The following is an 8,012-nucleotide window of genomic DNA, read 5'->3' as shown; positions in this document are numbered from 1 at the left end:
GATCTGATGGAAGCTGCTGGTCACAAAGGAGCAGGCAGACCCTCGAGGAACCGAGCCCATCCGCGACCCTCTATCGGCAAATCATAAGAGACGTTTTACAATCGAGAGCAGCACATTTGAAACGGTGGACGCACGTCTCGACCTCAGGAGTAAATTTATATTTTCACAGAACGATCTGCGAATACTTTCTACTCTTCTGAGCCTTGGGTCATGACATCACACTGGCAAAGGACCCAGAGAGAGAGAGAAAGGGAGGGTGAGTGAGAGAGGAGAGGAATAGGGAGAGAGAGAGAGAGAGAGAGAGAGAGAGAGAGAGAGAGAGAGAGAGAGAGAGAGAGAGAGAGAGAGAGAGAGAGAGAGAGAGGGGGGGGGAGAGGGGAGTGGGAGAGGGAGGAAGAGCGAGAGGAGAGGGAGAGGAAGGATGAGAGAGGGAGAGAGAGAAGGAGAGAGAAGGAGAGGCGGGAAGAGAGAGAGGGAAGAGAGGAGGGAAGAGAGAGGGAGAGAGAAGGAGAGGGAGAGAGAGAGAGAAGGAGAGGGAGAGAGAGAGAGAAGGAGAGGGAGAGGGAGAGAAGGAGAGGAGAGAGATAGAGAGAGAGAAAGAGAGAGAGAGAAAGCGAGAGAGAGGTCGAGCGGAAATCCTTTACTGAATAAAATCGTCTGACGACACTCAGGTGACACTTCTAATCCTTTCACTGTCGGACATTTCCTTCACCTGACTGGAAACCAGAATTAAATGTTTAAATCGCCTTCGGCAGCAAATGGGTCAATATTCAAAGACCACAAAACGGATAAATCTGATACAACTGATGGAAAGTCCATTCTTCGAGAATATTTCTGTGTGCACACGTAAATATACAAGTTTACGTATGTATGTGTCTGTTTGAGTATACATATTTGCGTGTGTGTTCATACGTTCTGTATATATGCGTGTGAATGTGCTTGAGTGTATACGTGTATGCGTGCGCACTGTGTGTATATACGTGTGTATATGCGAAAATGAGAGAATGCGTGTGTGTGTAGCATGAGTATATATGTGTATATAATTTGAATTCCCGAGCAAATGGGATTCCTTCTTAAGTATCCCGACTTCATTTGCTGAGCCAAGTATGTGTGTTGTGCGGGGAGAGGAGAATGCTCCGCCTGTGAAGACGACGTCGTTTGTGTGCGGTTCGCGGATAATAATGCGTAGATGCAAGTCATCTGTATCGGACGTCAAGCTTCTTGTTCTCCACTCCTAATGCCCGTGCACAGAGTTCGTCCGTCAAGTACGGGTTTTCGTTTATTTATTCCTTGCCAGACGCGTTTAGTGTCCCAGAGGACATTAATCTTTTTCAGGGTGACATTACGATGATTTCTTTTAAGAATGTCCGTGGGGAGAGGAAGGAGAGGGACCAACTTAGGACAAAATGGGATCTCCATTGAATTAGGCTTGCTCCCTACCTGATATATATACTTATATACATACATACACACACACACATGTGTATATATATATATATATATATATATATATATATATATATATTTGTTGAGACATTCTGACGGTTGACATAAGTGGAGTACGAAACACGGGAGTCTTAGTCTGAGTTTATTCCTGACTAGTTTCGCAGGTATACTTTTTTGATAAAGCATACCTGCGAAACTAGTCAGGAATAAACTCAGACTAAGACTCCTGTGTTTCCTCCTCCATTAAAAAAAAAAAATATATATATATATATATATAATATATATATATATATATATATATATATATATATATATATATACATATTCCTCAGGTGAAAACCAAGAACCAAGTCACTGTTGTAGGTAGCGCTGACGTAGCGCGACAAGATTCCACTAACGGAGTTCGCACACAAGTGAAAGAAAGGGTCTCGAGTTTCAACCCTGTTGTCCCCCATTTACTCTCGTATCAACCATGGTGCCACTCCGCCTCCTCCTTTCACCGTCTTTCCCCCCGTTTCCTTGATTTTCCACTCGGGTCACCTTCAAACGTAAGCACAATGAGGTCCTGTGATGGAAATTCTACTGGGAACATAAGTTAATCAACCAACTTGTGACACTTTTCCAAGACTTAAGACTTTTGTCGATATTTTAGTATGTATATACAATTATATTATATACGGATGTATGGTCATGTGAACACACACACACACACACACACACACACACACACACACACACACACACAGATACTACTAGTGGCGCTGTGGTTAGAGTTCTTGCCTGCCACTACGGCGGTCCGGGTTCGACTCCCGCCCAGGGCTGAAATAATTTCAGTATCGTTTCGCTGCGGGGTGTTACTCCAACTTTCGTGGGCGGGGAGTTGGGTGCGTGTGTGCGTGTAAGGTGACAGTATTACCCATAGGTCGGCCATACGAGCTCTGAGCTCTCATCCTGGAGGTTAATAACTGTCGATCACGAGTCCAACACGTGATCCAAGACCATGGTGAATAACACACACGTTATCCTCGTATACCTGGTTTCTTCATAGATCAAAAGGCCCCTTATAGCCATGCCTTCCCAAATTGCCCCATCGATGAAAAACGGTTGTGACACTTCCATGGCTACAGCGAATGCCAAGAAGGAAGAGAGAGACAGACAGACAGACAGACACACACACACACACACAGAGGGAGAGGGAGAGAGAGGGAGAGAGAGGGGGAGAGGGAGAGAGAGAGAGGGAGAGAGAGAGGGAGAGAGGGAGAGAGAGAGAGAGAGAGAGGGAGAGAGAGAGAGGGAGAGAGAGAGGGAGAGAGAGAGAGAGAGGGAGAGAGAGGGAGAGAGAGAGAGGGAGAGAGAGGGAGAGGGAGAGAGAGTCTGTTCTTTTCCGCAACACCTCGTCGGCGTCTCCTTTGCAGCAGCACCCGCAGCTGCAGAAGGGCGGCGGCGGGGGCGCCGCACCCTGCCAGATGGGACTTCTCCAACAGGGTCAGTAGGTTATCTTGCTCCCAAATCCCGTACTCTACATAGGGGGGAAAGAGGATTCCTCTTAGGAACAAAACAATCCTGCTGTGTGTGTTTGGCACTATAGGCCTCAGTGCACAATTGTAATGGAAATAATGTAGAAATGTATCAAATGCTACCAGAAGTCAAAACATAATGATGAACAGTTCTTTGTATGTGTGTGTATGTATATAAATATATATATATATATTTATATGTATATATATATATATATATATATATATATATATATATATATATATATATATATATATATATATGCAAAGTAGACCACTTGGAAAAAGGAAACTAACGAAGCAGAGCGCTTTCGTATATTACATCTTCAGTGCAACAAGTGACTTGTTGCACTAAAGATGTAATATACGAAAGCGCTCTGCTTCGTTAGTTTCCTTTTTTCCAAGTGGTCTACTTTGCATAAGTGAACACACGTACCCGTATTCTTATTAGCATATATATACACACACACACACACACACACACACACACACACATACATATATGTATACATGTATATATATATATATATATATATATTTATATATATATATATATATATATATATATATATATATATTTATATATATATATATACACACACACACACACACACACACACACACATATATATATATATATATATATATAAATATATATATATATATATATATACACACATACACTTCTACTTTATCAGACGTGGCTGGCAAAAATGGTCCCGGACGAGAACTGTCGTCCTGGAGAGCATCGGGCCATCAGTCTTCCTAATTGAAGTCCATCTTGACTCGAGTTCGGGCACCTCCAACACTCTCTGCCACCTCCCCCCACCCCACCTCTTTGTGACGCACTTCCTGACTCATCCGACTCACCACTGCCTCTTCTCTTTCTCTCCTAATCCCTATGCCCTTTGTCTGCAGCCTCCATTTGTTCTAGCGATCTCCTTCAGCCAATGGAAACTCTCTGTGGAATCGATTAATCTTTTAACTGTTATCCATTAGTTTCATATTTGTCCTGGCTGCCCCCAGATGATTTCACTCAACCGAGCAGAAATACTCCCTGCAAAGGAGGTTTAAGATGTTAACCAGGTCAGCCCGGGCCGCATTGTATAGATTCTTCTGTAGTAGCCGTCAGATGATTTGACCAAGACCGATAAGATAATATGAGGGGGATAATGAGGTAGGCTTCGATCTGAATGGGGTCTCGATCGACTGAAACCACCCAGGCTTGGGGTCGTCCACCCCTTAGCTATACAATGCGGTACGCCAACAAAGTAGAGAAAGAGTTTCAAGCTCAAAGCAAATTCTACCTAATTTGCTTCTTTCTTTTGGGCTTATTTTATAACTACTGATGGTTCAGTTCGTGCCAGACGACTCTATTCAGGTGAGGAACGGACACAGAACAAAGAAAAGAAAAAAATATATGTTTTCGATGTTTCGTCCTGGTAGCGGAAGGGTTGACATGGCGAGAGCGTCTGATAAACAACCAATTTAGATTCTTGCATTAGCCCCAATGGTCGTATCGTTTACTATGACCCTCAGCAGCATACCTGCGAGATTGCTGACGTTGCAAGCTGGACACGCAATCGTGGCTCGCCACCTTGGCACTTCGACGCCAATGAAATGCCGAGGGCCACTATGTACTTCAGCAGACGAGCGCGGCGGTCCTTGTCGGTGTGGGAACCATAACGAGGCGAAAATCAACCCTGTGTGCACCACACACACACACACACGCATACACACACTCTTGGCATCTCCACATACGCTCTTCCAGCACTTTTGCACCATCTCCGCCTCTTCTTTCTATTTTACGACGACGTCTTCGCCTCCCCCGTGTTTATCTGGTCTATATCCGTGCACTCCCTTGCACTATGCCCCGAATTAGTTTTCGGTCGTTCCTTCCCTCTCCTTTCTTCCACCTTTGAGTCGAGCGCTTTCACTGCCAAGCTGCCCCTTTTCATCATACCCAAATGTCCAAACCCTCTCGTCGCCTCTGTCATCCCCTCCACACTCAAGTTCTCTTTCATTTTTACTCTTACTTCCCTGTCCATTCTCCCCATTCCACACGCGCTCCCCAGGGAGCTCTTTTTTCCCTCTGCTCGTGGTGTACTCAGTTCCAAGATGTTATCGCTGACGGATCCACTTGCGTCCCTACAGGTAGATCGGTTCCGCTTCGTGTTCCAACAAGACCGTCTTTGCTTTACTTAACCCCCCCTCCTCTCTCTATCACTCTCTCTCTCCCTCTCTCTTATTCTCAATCTCTCTCTCTCTCCGTCTCACTCTTTCTCTCCCTCTCTCTTATTCTCAATATATCTCTCTGTCTCCCTCTATCCCTCCCTCTCTCTCATTCTCTCCCCCCTCTCTCGCATTCTCTCCCCCTCTCTCGCTCTCATTCTCTCTCTCACTCACTCTCACTCTCTCTCCCTCATTCTCCCACATTCTCTCTCTCACTCACTCTCCCTCTCTCATTCTCTCCCCCTCTCTCTCTCGCTCTCATTCTCCCTTATTCTCTCTCTCACTCACTCATTCACTCTCACTCTCTCTTTCTCTCTCTCTCTCTTTCATACACACACACACACACACACACACACACACACACGCACATACATATGCACATTTTCTCTCTTGAACACACACACACACACACACACACACACACACACACACACACGCACACACACACACACATTCAATCTCTTGAAGGCTGCAGTCATCCTTCTTACATCCCTCAATCGATGTTCTGTTCCTTGTTTCAACACTTCCATCCGCTGGCATATCTACCGTCAGCTGATGTAAACACTGCTTACGAGTGTATACAGGGATGAGGTGATAGAGCCTGAGTGGGTTTTATCGACCCCACGAACCAGATTGTCAGAGCGTCCATCAATCGTTAAGGATGACATTTTGATGGGGGCTGAGGTAACAGGAAAAGGAGGCAGCGATAGCTAAAAGTGAGGAGGAAAAAAAAAAAAAAAAAGAGAAAGAAAAGGAAAGAAGAGAAAGAGGGGAGATGGAGAGTTGAAAAAAGACGTGGTAAGGTAAGAGGAAAAGCGAGGAAAGAAGGAAAGATGGAAGGTAGGAGAGGAAGAGCGAAGGCAGGAATAGAAAACAAAACAAAGACGAAGGAAAATAGAAGTAAGTAGGAAAGAAATGGAGTGGGGGGTACACTTTAGCAAAGGAAAAAGGAAGTCATCAAGTGAGACAGAGAGGGTAGGGAGAGGGGATGAGGAGGGAGAAGAAGAAGGGAAGGGAGAGGGGACGAGGAGGGAGAAGGAGAAGGGAAGGGAGAGGGAGAAGGAAATGAGAAAAGGAAGGGGAGGGGAGGGGGGAGGGGAAGGGGCGATGGAGAAGGATGGAGTAGGGATGGAGCGGAGGCAGCGAAATGAATGAGTCGTGAGTATTTTGGGACGAGTCGGGGAACTGGTGGAGACAGTCCCGCTCTGCCTGGCAGCGCGGCGGGGTGGGGGATGGAGAGGTCGCAATTAAAACAAGGAAAAGAGAACGAATGGGAAAGTGAGGGGGAAGGGGGGGAGAGAGAAGGGGGCTATATATATATATATATATATAGAGCCAGAGAAAGAGTGGTGACGACAGAGAGAAGAGAGATAGCTAAATAGATAGAGAGAGAAGGGAGGCGGAACGGAGGAGAGTGCAAAGCAATATATGATTAAATGTGACCCAAAGAAACAACTGGGCTTCCGATGGGAGTAGGGGTGGGGAGGGGTGGCTGGGGAGGAGGTGATGGGGGAGGGAGGGAGCAAACGGAGAGGAAGAGAATCACCTGGCATCAGCCAGTATATGAATATCGATGACACCTATGATAAAAAGGGATTATGAGACCCAATTTAAACCTTAACCTAACCTAGCTTAATCTAATTTACTCTATCCTAATATAGCCCACTCTGACCTACCTTAACCTAACCCAAGAATACTGAGAGTAAAGAAAGATGGAAAATTCTTTTTCTCTTTGGCGAGTTATTTCTTCCACCTATTGGGGTGTACAGCCGCGACAATCACGTGGCATGGGACGTGCATGATGTCGCCCACGACCTGACGCTTCTTTGCCAGTGCGACCCTGCTTGACCCGACCTAACCTAACCCAGTGCAATTATCTAATTACGCACCACGGGTAACTTACCCACGCGGTATATATAGCGACCTCCGCCGCATGTAAAATCAGTTCACTCGTATCTTATAATAAAGGAGACGAACTCACCAAAACCACTTTCTCTTCACCAACAGTAGCATCACTACACTGGTGACCCTGGAGTGACCACCATGGACCCGTCTCCCGTTGCTGCCGCCCCCACCACCGCTCCATCTCTCCCAACGGCCACGGGGAAACATAAACCAAGCACAGCATACGTCGAGATACTGTCCATCGCCCGCCTCCTACCCACAGCCGACAGATGTGACTCCTGCGCCCTCTAGCGCCAGTCCGATTTGTCCTTCGCAACGTACATGACGAAATAATCACTACAGCAGCAGCGCCAGCCTACAGGCACCAACAACAGACACTGGACCACCGCAATTTGATGCACTGCAGACCTGCATCTAACCTCTGGGAGTCGCCAAATTCCTGGAGCTACGTCCTGGCAAACGTCAGGACACCTCTCCTCGGTGCTGGCTCTCCCATTTATTACAGGTTACTGGTCAACGTCACCAACATCCATCTGGTCTACGCAACAGCTCCCGCCTCGACTGCCCTCCATAACCGCACCGCCATCGACGTTAGACATCTCACACTCGAAGCTCATCTGGGGTAACCTCATCATGTCTCCAGCAGAGATGGTTCATCTCAACTCCACTGTAGACCGCATCGCAATCAACCACGGCTACTGCCATCGACGCTAGACATTCCTACGCCCAACGCTCATCGAGCCATCTGGGACAACCTCAACATGTCTCCAGCGGAGATGACAAGTGGCCATCCCCTCGCATGCGAAATGCCCCCTTAAGCTAAGGTAAATCTAAGAGGGGAGTATTGTACAGCCGCGACAATCACGTGGCATGGAACGTGCATGATGTCGGCCACGACCTGACGCTTCTCTG

The sequence above is a fragment of the Oratosquilla oratoria genome, chromosome 15 (genome assembly GCF_046742065.1).
Source record: "Oratosquilla oratoria isolate Oo_2021 chromosome 15, ASM4674206v1, whole genome shotgun sequence".
NCBI lineage: Eukaryota > Metazoa > Arthropoda > Malacostraca > Stomatopoda > Squillidae > Oratosquilla > Oratosquilla oratoria.
This window is presented reverse-complemented; position numbering follows the sequence as displayed.